The following is a 17,871-nucleotide window of genomic DNA, read 5'->3' as shown; positions in this document are numbered from 1 at the left end:
ATGTCATAAATTATATATATATATATATTTTAGATTGACAAATAATCAAATTAAATATCATTTAATGCCTCATAATACTAAATATATATATCATATTATATATAAGCAATCCATTTGCATACAATATATTCACATTAAGTTATCAAAAATATTGTAATCATATGTCGATACAAAATATCACGGCATAATAAAGTTTACCACATAAGATACCCATTCTTTGCGAATATCATCAATGTCATCATCCGTGTATTCTTCATTCCCGTCGCCAACCTAGGTAAAAATATGAAATAAGTATATAATTTATACTTATTTAAAGTGAAGTATATAACTATCAAAGAGTACTAAAATGACCAATTTTACATATGCATTCTTTGAAGCATATGTAAAAATAAATTTTACACATTTAATTAGTAAAACTTCCCATATAAATTATATACATTATCACGACAAGAATTCACAATTTTCAGTCTTGCTAACAAGTACTTACATTTAATTTTGCATATGCATCGATTGGTTTTTCTTTTTTCGTTTCGGTAAAAGCCAGAATAAAACAACACAATGTGAATTGGACAAGATTACCTTATTCAACTTAGAAGTGAGCCTCAACTGATTCATTCCAAACATCTGCACTTCCATTAGAGGCATCTTCGACATCATCTTCCATTGAAAGTCTAATATATTCTATATGTGCAAATCGGTCCCACTCTGTCCATGTAGGGTTCTCACGCTCTTGTTTGTTTCAATACAAACAATGTTATTATCCGAAACTTGCATAGAAGTATGATGATTTACAATTTCTGGTAATGGTAATATTAAAGAAGCTAACATAACACATTTACCTGATGAATTAGGAATGGATCACGAGTCTCAAAGGCCATGAATTTGTCACTACAAAGAAAATATACCTTTAATGACACACGAACGATGACACACGCTAATTTATGACTTGCAAAAAATATGTGTCATAAAAAAATGTCATGTTTCTTAAAATCTGAACGATTTATGACTTACAATAATGTGTGTCATATATAATAGTCATAATCCAAAAAATTTGCAAAAACACGGAGTACACTTTTAATTGTGTGTCATCTGTAAAAGTCATTTTTTAATTCCCCCCATAATTTTCATCATTTCCCGCTTCTTCCCCCTGGATCATCAGTTCACACTAAAACTATGTTTCCCTTTTTCTCTTTGCATTCATGTTACCAAGAAACACGATATTGAGAGATCAGATGGAGAATGCTTCTTCCCCAAACCCTACCCTCTAAAATCCAAACAAAAGCACCCAAAATCATCTAAGGAGAACTGATACAGGGGGTAAGAAAGGCAATGGTTAGAAGAGCCCAGTGGTTGTAGGAGCGGCAAAAGTTGAACAAAATCCTTGTTTGTTTAATTTTTGTAAAGCCAAGAGATTATTATTGTTCCATTAAGAAGAAATGGCCAACGATCCAGAGAAGAAGTTTCATTCCATAATGGACAAGCTCTTCCTCTCCAAGTTTTCTTTTTTCTATTTGTTTTTAAGTTTTAACCACTGATTTGTTTGATGAAACTTGAAATTTCAATTAAATCTCATTACTATTGCTATTTTTTTGTATATAAAATGTATTTGTAATCGTAATTAATGGGTAGTCCATCACCATCGGGAATGTGAATGGGGAGACAAGAACAATTATTAGGAGCGAATAAACACCCAAATCCAATGTATTCTTTAGCAGCGGAAGAGAATTATCATCGCTTAGGTGCGAGTGAATCTCCACTTTGCATACCATGGGATAGAGGAGATATTCTCAGGAGATTATCAACTTTCAAATCCATGACTTAGTTTTCTAAGCCCAAGGTTTCTATTCTATCTTCTCTATATTCTCACCCTACCCTTTCCTATGCTTTTTGGGTTTTTTTTTAATTCAAAGAGATGATAATGCTTTCCATTCTTTTTAGGTAGTAGATGTTGTTAATTTTGCTATGAGAGGTTGGGTCAATGTGGATATGGGCATTCTGGCCTGTGAATCATGCGGAGCACGTCTCTTGTTTTTGACCCCACCTTCTTGGACACAGCAGCAAGGCATGTTATGTATATAATATTGCTTAATTTTGGCCAGATAGTTTGAAAATTCTGGTATTTGTAGGCTAAATTAGATATCATTTTTATGTTATTCAGTTGAGAATGTGGCCTCGGTGTTTAGCTTAAAGCTAGATAGTGGATAAATTGACTTGCCCTTGGATTGACAATGTATGTGATGAAAGACTGGCTGAATTTCCTCCCACTGTGCCTGCTGATTTGGTTGATAAATTCTGGGCGAGATCGAACTCGCTCTTTCAACTTATGGCTCTTCCAGTAATTTCGTCTTCAGCCATTGAATTTATGAGAAGTCCTCAGCTCGAAGAATTTCTCAGACAACCCCTAATGGTGGATTATCTGAAAAAGAATGTTGAATTTTCTCAAATAGAATGTATAGAAGATGGATCTACTGTGCATTATGCTAACTTGTACTATTAGGTATGAAACTTGTTTCTCATTGTAGTTTGCAATTACAAGCACATTAGGGCTGAAAATTTTTGCTAGTCTCAGCTTCATAGGAACATGTACTCTTAAACATACATGTTCCTTTCTGAAACTTCCTTCTACTGCATTTTCATATCATTCCACCTGCTTTGGTAAAAAAAAGAGTGATAATAGTCCAATGGTTTCTCCAATTTATGACTTTACAAGTTTAACATTTTTTGCATTGATGGTTGTGGTTTTATCATTTATGCATTCCTGAGTTCTTGTGTATGTTGAAGATGTATTAATTTGGAAAATTTTCAAGCTCAAAAGCTTATAAGTTTTTGTGGCTCGGAACCATGTCCACTATCATACGTTGTTAACTTCAAGGATTGTCAGAATCAGTTTGTCAAAAATGCTGAAACTTTAACTTCACCAGGGAGTTGATTATGGACTAAATATGTGTCTCAACTTCCATGCAGCTGATGAAAATGAAAATTTGGAGACAAATAAAGACTCTGGTAATTCTTTTAGATTGCAGTATGATCCCAAATATATTGTTTGTGCAATAGATGATAATTTTAGAAACGTCACACCATTGCAAGAGATGATTCTAATATGGGGGTCAAATAGAGATGTCTCAGAATGTAGTCCAAGATTCTTGCCAAAGTAATAACTTACTTGAAAAGGTAGACAATGATAGATCTTGCAATATAGCAGTAAAAGATTCTGATACCACATATATTGGAGAGTCTTCTATCATGATCCAAGGTACTAATGTTTCTCCTAGAAATGAAGGAACTAAGGATAATGATTCATCAGTTATGATTATATCCGAACAGTGCCATCCATAACAACTTGTAGAAACAGAGAAGGTTTGTGATGAAGAATTTTGTTTATCTAATCAAAACTCTACTTGTGTTGCCTCTTGATTAGAAGCTTGTGTAAATGTTGATGGCACATGCAAAATGACCTCAAGAGAAGACAAAACTTGTGCCAATAGTGAGCAAGGGGTGATTACTGAAGTCCATACTGCTCAAACCAATAAGGTCTTAGCCTGTTCCAAAGGTAAGCATTAATGCATTATTATTTGTAATCAATAAGCTTAATTCTCAGTATTATTGGAAAAATTCTTTAATAAAATGTAAGTTCCACTGTCAATATGCCTTTTTGTTCCTAATATTTTCTATGTTGTTAATTAGTTCCCTTTGTTTGGGGTGCTGCTACTATGCTTTTAACTGATTTATGAATTTCTTGTTTTTGCCTTTATGATATCCTTTGTGTATTTTATTTTTCATGCATATAGCATCGCAAGCCTATTTCAAAGTTAAATTACTATTAATGATTTATTCCTGAGGACATTTAACTTATATGTGACTTATGTGGTTACCAGTTGATCGGTATGTAATGTAGTAATCTAATTTGCTAAATTAGTGCGATTGAGTAATTCCTGTTTCCATACTTTATGCATTATTGTCCGTCTTTCCCACCTTAGAGGGATTGTTTTTGGAGTTCTATGTGCCAAGGTGGGTATTTGAGTTGTACTATATTTCCGGTTTAGAAGTTGTGAATTAAGCATGCTGATAAACATCTCAAGTATCAAATTCGTTGTTCTTTTCTTGAGGTAGAGTTAATTGAATTATTTTGATTCTTAGTTTTGACATAATTGAACTGTTTAGCGTTGTACTATTCTTGTTCCTTATCACTTCATTTTCAATTTTCTTTTGCAGATATACAATGAGCAAATAACAGATTTATTGGATCCAAATCAAAGAAACCTGCAGGTATAATGGATTATTATTTAACTTTTCAGTTTCCAAATCAATGTTGTTTTGTAACTTTTCTATATATTGGTAATTGCTGATGAAACTTAGATGGTGTTTTATTGGTTTTATGGCTTAATTGGGTAAATCCAGAGAAACATTGTGGATTTTGTGCTATAATCCTTCTGATACACAAAAAAAGAGCTGATTTTTGGCTTTTTGCTGGACTGTACATGGATGCTTAAGCTGTCTCGATCTAACCTAGATATCAAGATATGTGCGTTATTAGTTAGAGATGAGATTTATCTAAATTCACTTAGACCAGGAAAGTTTAGTTGAATGCCCTCCTTTGTTTGATTGATTAAAGATGTTCAGAGTTCAGACCCACTATGTTACTCCTTATAATCATTGGAATCTATAACTAATTTTGGTAAATGGATATTAATCACATTTTCCTCTGAGCGAAATAGAATTCAGTAGCACGTTTGTTGCAAGTTTGAATGAAAATCATCATTATAACCGAGAATGATGGGTGAATTACCCATATGTAAATTGAAGTATCCCCTTAAATAACAATGTAACTATGAGAAATGAAAAGTAAAGCTTTTAAAGCTTAAGATACCTTTACCACAAATTTACTTGATTTTTCGTTCTTTTCATATTACTTAGTGATGAGTGATGACTTGATAACCATAAATGAAAATGTTTGCTCTTTACAAATGTTTGGACTACTTTGTGTGCTCACCTGAAGATTGTTGATGCTTGATTAATATATGCAAAGTATTAATTCCTATATGTCATTAGCAGTTGGTTCAAATAAGGAGTGGAAACCAAAGGTGATCAGCTCTAATTTTGGGAAGGGTTCGGGACAGCTGGTGCATCTGATGTTCCTACTAGTTCAGTTAAAGCCAATGCTCATTCGTAGCCTGTTTCAAGAGTTCTCGACTCTAAAGAAGCAACTTCAAATTGCAGAATAAGCTAGAGGAGTTGCATCTCCCGCAACATCGACATGTTTGATATTCGTAAAGAATGAGTATCTTATGTGGAAAACTTTATTATGCCGTGATATTTTGTATCGACATATGATTACAATATTTTTGATAACTTAATGTTAATATATTGTATGCAAATGGATTTCTTATATATAATATGATATATATATTTAGTATTATGAGGAATTAAATGTGATTTAGTTTGATTATTTGTCAATCTACAATATATATATTTAATTTACAATATACAATCACAACACACGAATGTGTGTCATCTTTTCTAATGATGTGTGCTTCAATGACACGCAATGTAAGTCATAAATGCATGTCATAAATTTATGTCATACAAATGTGTGTCATCTTCATTTATGACGGGGGCTTCAATGACGCACAATGAGCGTCATAAATGCACGCCATAAATTCATTACGCACAATTGCGTGTCATCTGATATTCATGTCAGTGGCTTCAACGACAGGCATTTGTGTGTCATCCGCAACCATAGATGACGCGCAATGCGCGTCATTAAAGGGGTTTTTTCTAGTACTGTGTTAAGAATAAAAAGGATGTTGAAAACACTTCCATAAAGTTTAGAGCCTTTCAGATCACGCAATGTGACATAGTTCTCATCCTGTAAATGTGACATAGCTGAACATGTAAAACATTCTATTTTCATTTGCAGTGTATATTAAGGAGCATTCAGTGAACACTCAAGACCTAAAATCCCAAACCAAGATATGGTAAAAGCAGTTCATTGTATAACTAGCTCATTAGATCACACTAAATGATCTTATTATGAATCAGCTTTTAATTACCTATTTCAGGAGGAGCATGAGAAGAGATTAAACTCCATTTTCCAGAAACCTACCTTTACACCAACAGAAATCTAAGTTTGAAATTACAAGTAGATCTTAGCACAAAATTAGTTTTCTAATCCATTCTCCTTGAGCACACTCCAATAGGCATTGTATTAAATAAACAAGAAAATAAAAAGAGAGAAAATAAAATAGAGAACCTTTGGTTTAATCATGTCAATTATTTGGCATAAGATGTCCTCAAAGAACACAGGCTCCTGTCCCATGCATTCCATTCGATGCAATTGTTCCTCATAAAAGAATTGCATTTCGTTACGTGTTAGAGTCCCATTGTCATCCAAATCTATATACTTGAACCTAGAAAAGGAAAAAAAACCACATTGGAAAAACTAGCCAAAAATTGTAAATTGTTGGAACTCCAATCTCATTGTGTTCATCCAGAAGCTCCACCCTTTCAAAACACATTAATTTTTCTCACCCTCGAACAGCAGCAACAGCAAGTTATGGAATATTTATAAAAATTCTGATGAATCATTTACATCAGTTAAATTTTTCTTTGAGCAAGTTTAATTTCCCAAATGGTAGCTTCAGACAATATTTTCAGAATATTTTAGGAGTGCAAAAAAATGTCATTTCAAAAATTTTGGGGGACTTTTCAAACAAGTAAATTTATACAATAAGTAGAGGGTATATTTACTTCAATCACTAAGAAAATAAACTTCAAAATTAATAATCCATGAAAAAATTCAAACATAATACCCTTGATTCTACAGAGAAAGAGCAAAAACATACCAGTACTCAAGACTAGGCTCGGATGACTTGTCCTCATCTCTAAGGATGAAGTATACAAAATCTTCATACCCCATCTTTCCTTCGACCTTACTGTAAACTTTCTTGGAACCTAATGGTATGGAAGTATAACATGAGTGAAAGTTCCATACTTGTGAATAAAATTAAGTCAATCAATGACACAGAATAAGTGATAGAAAATGAAAGTGGAATAGACAGTTCAATTAAATGAAAATGTTCTTCTGCATATATAATGTAGTTTAGACCAAGGAACAAAAATGGCATCTGACACGGACAAACCTGAGAAAATATCCTATCAACAATCCGGTAGGTAAGCGCATGGTTATCATATCTGATAAGATTCTCCTTGTCAATCAAGAAATCATGATCTGTATCCAGCTCCCAAAACTTGCAGTATATCACGTAAAAGTGCTCATATAAAAAGTACATGTATATATAGTATAGAAGAAGAGAGATTGCAAAGTGAAAATAATCAGTATCAAACAGAATGTATTAAGCATGCATCCAAAAGCAATTACTTATTCCAAGCCAAGTCCTTACCTCAAATCTTTATTAATGTCCTCTTCCTCATCAGCATGTAGCATCGCGTTAATCAAGTTTCCACGTTTCAACTCCCTAAGAGTAAGGTCACCATTCTGAGATCTATTCATGTAGTAATATATTCTGTATATTACAGTTTCAGTTGGTCATGTTAAACAAAAGTTATCTTAACAAGCAACATAAGACAAAATTTGCTACATATTTGAAAGTAACAGAGCAATCTAACCTTGCAAATAATTGAAAACACAGAAGTAGTAATTTGCGCTAACTGTTTGAGCAATAGTAAACAACCTATATAATGGGCAAGATCCCGACATGTTAAGACAAATATTCTTTAAGCTAAAATGCATGACTTGGTTTAAGATAGTTTAGTTTCACTTTCAGTCACAATATACACAATATGTTTTCATGTAAACCCTCTCATATGCTCGTTAAATTGTCAATAATCAGTCCCAATTATAAACAAAAAAATATACGATTACTCAGAATTAAACTATAAAAGAAGGATGAATTTTTAGAACTTGGTGCAAATTCATCATCTTAAACCTACACATTTTAGAAAATGGAAGCATAGCCATTGAAACTAAACACTACAATGAGAACTATGGTGTCAATCTTTTTTACTAACAATAACTGACCAGCATGATAAACAAGAATGTGAATCCCTTTTTCTATGCACCTTATTCTTCCATCAAGAAGTGCAAATTTCAACACTAGTCCGTCAAAGAACAAGTTTACACTCCTGCTTTAATAATATGTTATTTCCATTTTATTAATAGTTTTAAACATAACATTATAAACAATCAAACATATTAGAGAAAAAAACTATTTCAACAATTAGCAAGGGTGAATTGCATTCGTAGAAATTCACATGAAAATAGATGCATTTATAGGATTTGCAAGTTTAGATCTTAGTGGTCGCAGCATTTAGCATTGGAAGTTAGTTTGGAAGCAATTCATACAATGTTCAAATACCTTGGATATTGTAAAAGGAGGGGTAAATATCGAAAAAGTGAAAAAGAACCCAAAAACAAAAATTAAAATGAGACAACAGCCAAAGGTATCAAACAAATAAAAAAACAAACCATATCTTTTCTAAAACTCATGTGTACTATGTAAGAATTCTAAAAAAACCCATTCATAAAATCTAAAAACCCAATCGAAACTGGAACAAACCCAAATTGAATGGTGGAATAGAGAACGAGGAATACCTGTGGAAACCCTTGAATTTTGACTCCCTTTGTCTGCGTTGGGGTGAATGGCGAAACCAGTGGACTGATGCAAAGAGAAAAAAGGAAAAAGAGAAAAAGGGGGAAGCATGCGGCGTGAACTGATTATCGAGGGGGGAAGAAGCGGGAAAGGATGAAAATAATGGGGGGGAATTAAAAGACGACTTTACAGATGACACACAATTAAAAGTGTACTTCGTGTTTTTGCAAATTTTTTGGATTATAACTATTAAATAGGACATACATTATTATAAGTCATAAATCGTTCAAATTTTAAAAAACAAGACATTTTTTTTGACATATTTTTTGCAAGTCATAAATTAGCGTGTGTCATCGTTCGTGTGTCATTAAAGGTATATTTTATTGTAGTGATGGTCTTATAATTCATTATTTTGTGATTTATATTTGCATAATTCATCACTGATAAACAACTTATATTACATTCTTATGTATCACTTATCTTATCATATGGCTTACCTCTTATGATCATATAATTACATGACTTATTTTATATTCTCCTATTACCCGAAAGATCAATGTTAGTTAGCTTCTCTCACTTTTCCTCTAATACAATAAGTCTATTATACTAATTTCCTCTAAGCTTAACTCATATAATTTATATCGTGTTATCACATTTTCATCTAAACATATATCTACCTGTTTATAATCACTTAGCTCATATTCTTTCCGTTGTTATCCTATAAGTCATTTACTATTTTATTTGATTCATGATCTGATAACTTATTTTACATACTCATATAACCCTTTTCATACAATTTCATAATCTAGTATCACATAACTTCACTTATATCATATTATCATGTTTTCACATATATCATGGATACTTAACATGTATCATATAAACATGTATTCTCATGACTAATATTCACATACTTAACCTATAAACATATGCATGTGTTCATATCCACAAAGAAATCATATCAATACAACAACTGCATTCATGGACTCATACAATCTAATAGTGGAAATAGACTCATCGCAAGTCTTATTTCCATAAAATTTCTTATATATAATAACTAGCACTCACCTGGCCTCACTAGTCAATACCATTTCCTTATCTCTTCTTGACAACTATTACTTGTCAACTTGTCCAGACTTTTCTCTCGATTGATATCTACATGAATACACAATCCAATAAATATCGTAATTTGAATCACTTGCAAAGATTCTTATCGAAGCAAACTAAATAAAGCACTAATTTCCAATTCTCATCTTAAGTAGTATCAGTACTACTAGCACAGTACCGATACTTATATGCTAGAGTATCGATACCCTACCCCAGTATCGATACCAAAATTAGCTTCGATGTTCCCTGGTATCGATACCCTCCACATAGGTATTGATACTTCTTCCTTATAGTATCGATATTGTTCATACAACTATCGATACCCCATGCACAATATCCTCATAATTTGCCTTGTGGTATCGGTACTCATTCAACCAGTACCGATACTACCAACCCAGAATCCATTCCTTAAACCCGAAAATCATCCATTACCCAGCTAAATTCCTTATTTTACTCTTCTTTCATGCCTTTAAACTTAACCACACATACCCAAATTAACTTATTTCACTTTAACTCATCACAACATCCCATATATAACTATTATACTTGAATTTAAGAATCATACCAATAATCAACATGTTCCAAATTCACTTCTATTGCTTCTAATTTCTTAATTAGACCCTTGATAAGTCAAATTTCACTTCAAAACTTATTTACCAACTCTTTCTCAATATTTCACTTAGAAAGTTCTTATCTTTAATCCTTCCTAACTTTTTTATCTTTTAGTTTTAAGACAACTTAAGCTTTCCTTAAGCTTAAGTATCATCTAAAGAACATAAATAAACTTAAAATTTAATGAATAATCCTTTAACAATGAACTAAACTTTTCCACTTAGCTTCCACGCCTGAAGGAAGAAGAAAAAGAAGAAAAAGAGAACACTGGAAACTTATTTTTGCCTCCCTAATTCCACGTGGTTAATTTCTTTATAATGGAATAATAAAAATCTTTCTTATGAAATGAATATTATACCCTTACTTCAATAAATATTTACTGAACAATCCTTCACAAAATATTCCCAATTTAGTCCCTGAACTTTTTAATCTTTCAAAATCAGACCTCAAAGTTTCAAAATTTCCATTTTAGTCATTAGCCCTGATTTTAGGATGTTACAGATACTACCATCATTGCTCAAATTCCAGAATGCAAAAATGGTACTGATACCCAAAGGAGTATCGATACTATTTCACATAGTAGTATCGATACCATAGTCATAGTATCAATACCATAAGACCCCAACGGCTAGTAACGACTAGTTTATTTAAAAATAACAAAGATAGTACTGATACTCTCTTTAGGTGTACCGATACCCTCTGTACTGGGTAGTTTTATTTTGTACGAAAAATGATCCCCAACAGCTGCAAAACGCTTCTAACGGTTAGAAACAGACACAACAACATTCCAACATATAAATACAAGTTCAAGACACTTGAAGAAGGGTTAGAACACCAATCCAAGCAAACAAACACAAGAGAATAGTTTTCCAATCTTATTTTATCTCTCTTATAAATATTTGTGTTTTAGTGAGCTAAATTTGTAAATACCCTACCTTTGAGAGGTTTTATTGTTTACTTCTTTTTACCTTTTGTAAAACGGAATTGGTTCTATCTTAGCCAAATCAAAAGATAGGGAGTGAAAATGTTATCTTTTGATCCTTGAAAAAGAAAGAACAAATTAGTGAGGTTGATAAGTCGAACCACTATAAATCATTGTGTCAAATTTCTCTATCTTTTACTCTCCTTACTCCCTAAATAAATTATTGCCAATTCACCCCTCTTGCAATCTTTTTCGGTTATTCAATTGATCCTTTTCGATCCTAACATACATAAAGGAGATATTTGGTTTATGAAAAAGAGATGATGAAGTAATGCATTGTTTGTGCATTTGATGACATCATGTGCTTTGTTCAAGGTTTATCATATTTATTGATAATGTTATCGATAGTTACTTTTAAACTTAGAAAAAGGTATCTCCCAAGCAGTCTCATTGGAAGGAATTTCTTGCAGAGTTTGATTTTTCCTTGGAGTACACGCCGGGGAATGTGAATTATGTTGTCGATGCCTTAAGCCAAATGTATACCATGGAGTTCGTTAGCCTGCTTGAGGGAACATTTTTTGAGCACATCAAGGAGGGTTGTCACATGACCCAATAAACAAAATGTTGATTGATTATGCCAAAAAGGGGAAAACCAAAAGGTTTTGGATCGAGGAGGACTTGTTGTATGGTCGAGGACACCGCCTCTATGTACCTCAATATGAATAATTATACAAGCCGCTCATGAGAGTGTCGTGACTCTCAATGGGAGGGAAATCTAGGAATGAACCAAACATTGACGTTGTTAGCTAAGCACTACTATTGGTCGCACATGGGCAATGATGTTGAGGCTTATGTGAAGGCTAGTCTTCTGTGCCAACATGACAGGATAAAGATGAAAAAGCCAACATGAGTACTGTAACAGCTGCTATTTTGAAACGACCAATACAAAGTGTTTCCATGGATTTTGTTGTTGATTTGCCAGACACTGGTGGATTATCTAGCATCATGGTTGTGGTTGACAGGTTTTTCGAGTATGGGAAATTCATTCCAGCACCTAATGTGTGTCCAACCGAATAGGTGGCTCGTCTTTTTCTCAATCACATGATAAGGTATTGGGGGTTTAAAGACGATTATCAGTGATTGGGATACACGATTCACATGGAGATTTTGTACCAAGTTGTTAAAGTTAATAGGATCGAACTTGAAATTCTTAACTAGTTGTCATTCACAAATCGATAGGTAAACCAAACGAGTGAATGCACTCTTAAATATCTACTTGAGGAACTATGTGAGTGCCCCACAACGTAACTGGCTAAAGATGTTATAAATGGCACATTTTTCTTATAATTTGTAGTGAAACGAGGCCACGAACCAAAGCCTATTCGAGATTGTAACCATTGATACCCAACACGATTATTGCTAAGTATGAGGGGCCTAATCCAACAACACACAAGTTTTCCAAATAATGGTAAGAGCACCATGACTTAACCCGAGCTTGTTTACACATGATGGGAAAATGGTCCAAAAAGTGAGCAGATCGAAGGCATAGGGACGTGAATCTTCAGGTTGGTTATATAGTCCTTGTCAAGTTGACTAGGATCATGCGCAACCCGAATGTGCATAAAGGACTTGTGCAAATATATGAATGACTATCCAGAGTTGTGAAGCGTATAGGTACCATGGCCTATAGATTAGGCTTGCCACCGACCATCCGAGTTTATCTTGTGTTCCATGTTAGTTTACTCAAGCCATGCCACAATGATGAGAAGATTCTAGGTCGGGACAAGTTGATAACTCCGTAAAAAGACTATTTTTAAGGCCTTTTCAACTTAAGTTATTGTTTGTTTAAGGGTACATATAGGTCATTTTAGATGTATGTAGCTGCATATAATTGTATTTTTTGTGGTTGTGTTATTTTATTTTATTAAGGTGCTATATGAAGAGGAAGGTGTGGTTTTTAGTATGTGCAAGAAATAACAAGCAAAATAGGCGAGCTGGGAAGTAATGTCGTGGCATCACACGTTGCTGAAGCAGATTGAAATGCCTCGGCATTTCTGGCGCAGAAAACGACAAAAATATATAACTGTACGTAGACAGCTGGCTTTGTACGTGAAATGATGGCTGTAACAGCCTGCTAGGGGACCACTGACACCTGGAGGATAAGGTTCATGCACAATATGTGATTCTAGGGGTATGAGGGGTATTTATACCCAAAAATATCCCAACAACCTCATCATTACCCCTAGATATTTTTTATATATTACACCTCACAAGAGAGAGAGTGTGGGGGAAGAAATGAGACGTATATTGTAGCAGAAAAATCAGATTTTTATTTTTCCTTATTCTTTCTTCTTCCTTGGGTTTTCCTCCATTGATAAAGCTTCAAGGAGTGGCGAGCTAGGCGCCGAGAGGAGCTAGCGAGCTAAGGCGGTTCGTGGTGGTCGAGGAGACCTCCGGTGGTGCGCATCGAAGGCTCTTTCTCACTTCCCTTTGTTGTTATTTTATTTATTTTATTTGTGGGTTGTTGGAACGAATATTTTATGGATTTTTCTATGGATATTTCGAACCCCACCATGAACTAACTTATTTGGTGGTGGTTGGTATAATGGATGTTTTAACTTTATTTTAATGGTATATTTAAGTTTATTTTGGTTCTTTATTTTCTTTGCTTATGAATGCTTCACCATCTAGGCTTGTAAGAGGCATGGAAATGTCCATTTCTTAGATGAAGGTTAGGTTTTCGGAAAAATCATAAGCTAAAAATACTTGTAAGTATTCGGAAGAAACGCAAGACAAGATCCTCATAAGCAATGGGTTATAGTATTTTCAAGGTTCTTTGAACCGGCCTAGGAATATTATAACCTAATCCCTTAGATCTCGGAAGAGACTAGGATAGGATTTTAACGACTAAAAAGGTGTCTTTATCAATAGGGTAGGCTGTCCAACATCGTTGAGTGAGAGCATATGCCTTGGCATCCTATTCTGTTAGGTTCCTGTGAGAACATTTTAGGAAAGTCCTGTCGAGTGAGTAAAGACCAGATAGCTTAAATCTTCCTGAGAGATCAGTTTAGCATTCTTAGATCAATCCCTACCATTCATTCCATTGAAAGCTTGTCATGTGAGGATTATCTTCTTTTCATTTTATTTATCTTTTATTTACTGTTTTTACCATTTTTCATTGTCTTGACATTTCATCATTTTCAACACTAAACATCTATTCTTGCCATTGTATTTCCATTTGCTACACCATCACACCATGAATCCACATTCACCAGCATACTTAGATAGAATAGTGCATAAACTTTACTCAATATCCTTCCAATCCATGTGGAGACGATACTCACTCATCATTTTATTACTTGAGCGATTTTGTATACTTGCACATTATTTGCGTATATTTTATAGTACTCACAACACGCGAACAAGTTTTTGGCGCCGTTGCCGGGGATTGGCAATTGATGATGTTGAGTTTAGTTGTTGCACCGTTTTATTTATTTTCTTTGTACATAGTTACTTGTTTTTGTGTTTACCTTTTTCAGGTGTTACGTTGTCGCATGACACGTAAAATACCTAAAGAACCATTATTTCATATAGAATCTAAGGCTCATGTTGTTCAAAATCAAGTGAATGATCCTGCAGTTCTAAATGCCACGACAATTCCAAATGCTAGGAATGCTGCTCGACCACAAACTATTAGAGATTACTTAGCTCCCACCTTGGATGACCTAAAACCTGCTATTATAGCTCCCAAGATTCAGGCAACCCAATTCGAGCTCAAACTGGTTATGTTTGACATGTTGGACTTGATTGGAAAGTTTGGTGGTGCTCCTCATGAGGATGCAAGGCAACATGTTTGAGAATTTTTGGAGGTCTGTGACTCCTTTCGACAAGAAGGTGTGCATGAAGATGTGCTGAAATTGAAGTTATTTCCATATTCTTTGAAAGATTATGCCAGGGCATGGTTTAATGGATTACCTTCTGGCTCGATACGGTCTTGGGCTGAATTGTGCAAAATATTTTTGCTACGGCATAATCCACCGAATATGAACAACCTTCTTAGGAATTTCATAGCATCTTTTCACCAAGCTGATGACGAGTCAATGCATGAGTGTTGGGACCGCTACAAAGAATTACTTCACAAATGTACCAACCATGGATTCCACGACTGGACTCAAGTCGTGATGTTCTACAATGGAGCCAATGCACCCACGAGGATGATGCTAGATGCCTGGACAAATGGAACTTTTCTTGACAAATCATCTGAAGAGGCTTTTGGCATTCTTGATCGAATTGCTAACCATGATTACCAATTTCCCTCTTCAAGGTTTGAAACTATAAGGAAGGCATATGGGATATTCAAGTTGGAAGCTTAAGATTCAGTGTCGGCCCAACTCTCTACCATCACCAATATGTTGAAGAATTTGCAAAATTCTAAGGAGGTGAAAGAAGTGAAGGTTGATAGCTTGGCATGTCTGTTATGCCAAGGCAATCACCATGAATGTGAATGCCCGAACAATCAAAAGTCCATCAACTATGTGGGAAGCTTCAATGGATGGAGTCAGCATCCCAATTTCTCATGGGAAAGTCAAGGAGCTTGTAATGTCAGTCATCTCGCTCAGCAGCAGTATATAGATGAGCCCCCAGCCTTTCAAATGAATATGCCATGGCATAATCAAGGGACAACATCTTCACTTAATACAAGTTCTCTAGAGGCCACTATGCAAGATTTTATGGCAACTACAAAGGCTCTATTACAAGATCACGATGCATCTATTAAGAGTCAAGAAGAATTATTACAAAGTCAAGGGGCATGGTTGCAAAGTCATAGTTTGTCTTTGAGAGCTTTGGAAATGCAAGTGGATCAAATTGCCACGGCATTACAAGAATACCAACCAGACATATTGTCTAGTGATACTGAAGTCACTAAGGCTAAAGGCAGTGAGAAATTTAGTACATTCACCTCAGGGAGTGGCACCTATATCTACAAAGATGCTAAGTTTGGGGGAAACACTCGAAGAACCTAGCTATGAGATTGTGCATGAAGAGTCTCAATTGCAAGAGGACTTACATTCGCTGGAGAACAAAGCTGGATGTTCAATGAGTAAACCCGATGATGGCAAGTAAAATAATGCCACGACAAAAGAAAAACCCCCACTAGCAGAAGTTGATGACCAAAGGGAAGCTGCAGAATTATGCCACAACAATTTTGTAGGCACTTGTGAGTACTTGAAGCTCGATGAAGAAGATAAAGATGAGCTTAAGGATATTTCAAAAGAGGCGGGTCAATCTAGCTTACTCATAGCTAGACCAGGTACGAAATTTGAACCTGTGGATTTCATTGAATTTACTCAACCCCAATTAGTTGCCCATTTTTCTAGGTTAGAAATTGTTAAAACACTAAGGAATAAAATGGAGAAACAATTCCCTGATGAGAAATTATTATTTGCCACGGCATTGTCGTGGTACGCTGACATTGTCAATTTTCTCGTTAGTGGTGTTTTGCTTCCGTACTTGAATAGCCTGGGCAAGAACAGATTGATGCATGATAATGACCCCTACTTCTTGAACGACTTTGCTACCCAAGCAATTAAAAGATGCCACTACAACGGGGAGAGAAAAGAGAGGACTACTGCAAAGGTCCTACAAATCGGGTTCTAACGACTTACACTGAAGATGGCGCTGTTATATATGTGGAGCATTTTGGTCTATACTGGTGCTCCAATCGAACGCGACAAAAATGCCAGACAATTCATGGTGTTTTGGAGTTTGCATCCCTTGAACCCTTTTTAATTTATGTTTTAGAAGTTTAATTTTGTCGTGAGTGTTTGTTTGTTTGTTTTTCTTTGTTATTAGTTATTTTTAGGATGAAGGGTGTTCTGAAGGATGAATATGATGAAATCTCACGAGGCAACTTCATAGGCTGCTGCAAACCAATATGCCACGACAAAACTAGATGCAATTGAGGCTATAACAAGACGCAGTCGTTGCACCTGTTCACAAGGAGATGCTCCCACATTGGGCTTATAATCTTCTGGTCATCCTGGATAAGATCTTGCCATCATTTTAGGATGCCACGACATTTGCAAATATCACTCAGCAAGACAGTACACCCAAGTCAGAGGATGCTAACCCATTCAGCATGGACTAGATGACGTCTAAAGTCATCTGTTGGGCGTATGGAGACCTTAACATCTAAGAACACTGAAGGCCCTAGCACACCACCTGCTGAACCCATTTCTGATCCTGATAAAAGCCCCACATCACTGAGGAAGTGCACCAGACACAATACTACTAGCACTGCCAGCGTGACTCCACCACCATCTTAGGAAGACAAGGTACCTTGCATTGCATTGCATTGCATTGCATCGTATCACATAGCATATAGTCTAGTTTTAACTTAGTTTTTATAGCATTGAGGACAATGCTTCTCTCAATTTTGGGGGAGGTAGTGTTCTTTGTAGAACATGTGCATGATAATATTAACATAATGTTATGCTATGGCATCAGTAAATGATAGGACAGTTAGATGAAATGTTTTGATGATACCTAATGAAGATGAACTTTTTAGGCTAGAAATTGAATGTAAATGACTATTGAGAATGATATAACTGACTCTAGGGC

The 17,871-nt window shown here is 34.9% G+C and overlaps 1 pseudogene; it reads right to left on the bottom strand.

The window, feature by feature from the left end:
- Window positions 1–589: 589 nt before the first annotated feature.
- LOC120189892 lies at window positions 590–17,485 on the bottom strand (annotated as a pseudogene).
- Window positions 17,486–17,871: the final 386 nt, after the last annotated feature.

The sequence above is a fragment of the Hibiscus syriacus genome, unplaced genomic scaffold (assembly GCF_006381635.1).
Source record: "Hibiscus syriacus cultivar Baekdansim isolate YM2019G1 unplaced genomic scaffold, ASM638163v2 tig00116960_pilon, whole genome shotgun sequence".
Taxonomy (NCBI): domain Eukaryota; kingdom Viridiplantae; phylum Streptophyta; class Magnoliopsida; order Malvales; family Malvaceae; genus Hibiscus; species Hibiscus syriacus.
The sequence above is the reverse complement of the archived record's forward strand: the minus strand, read 5'-3'. Positions and strand labels throughout refer to the sequence as shown.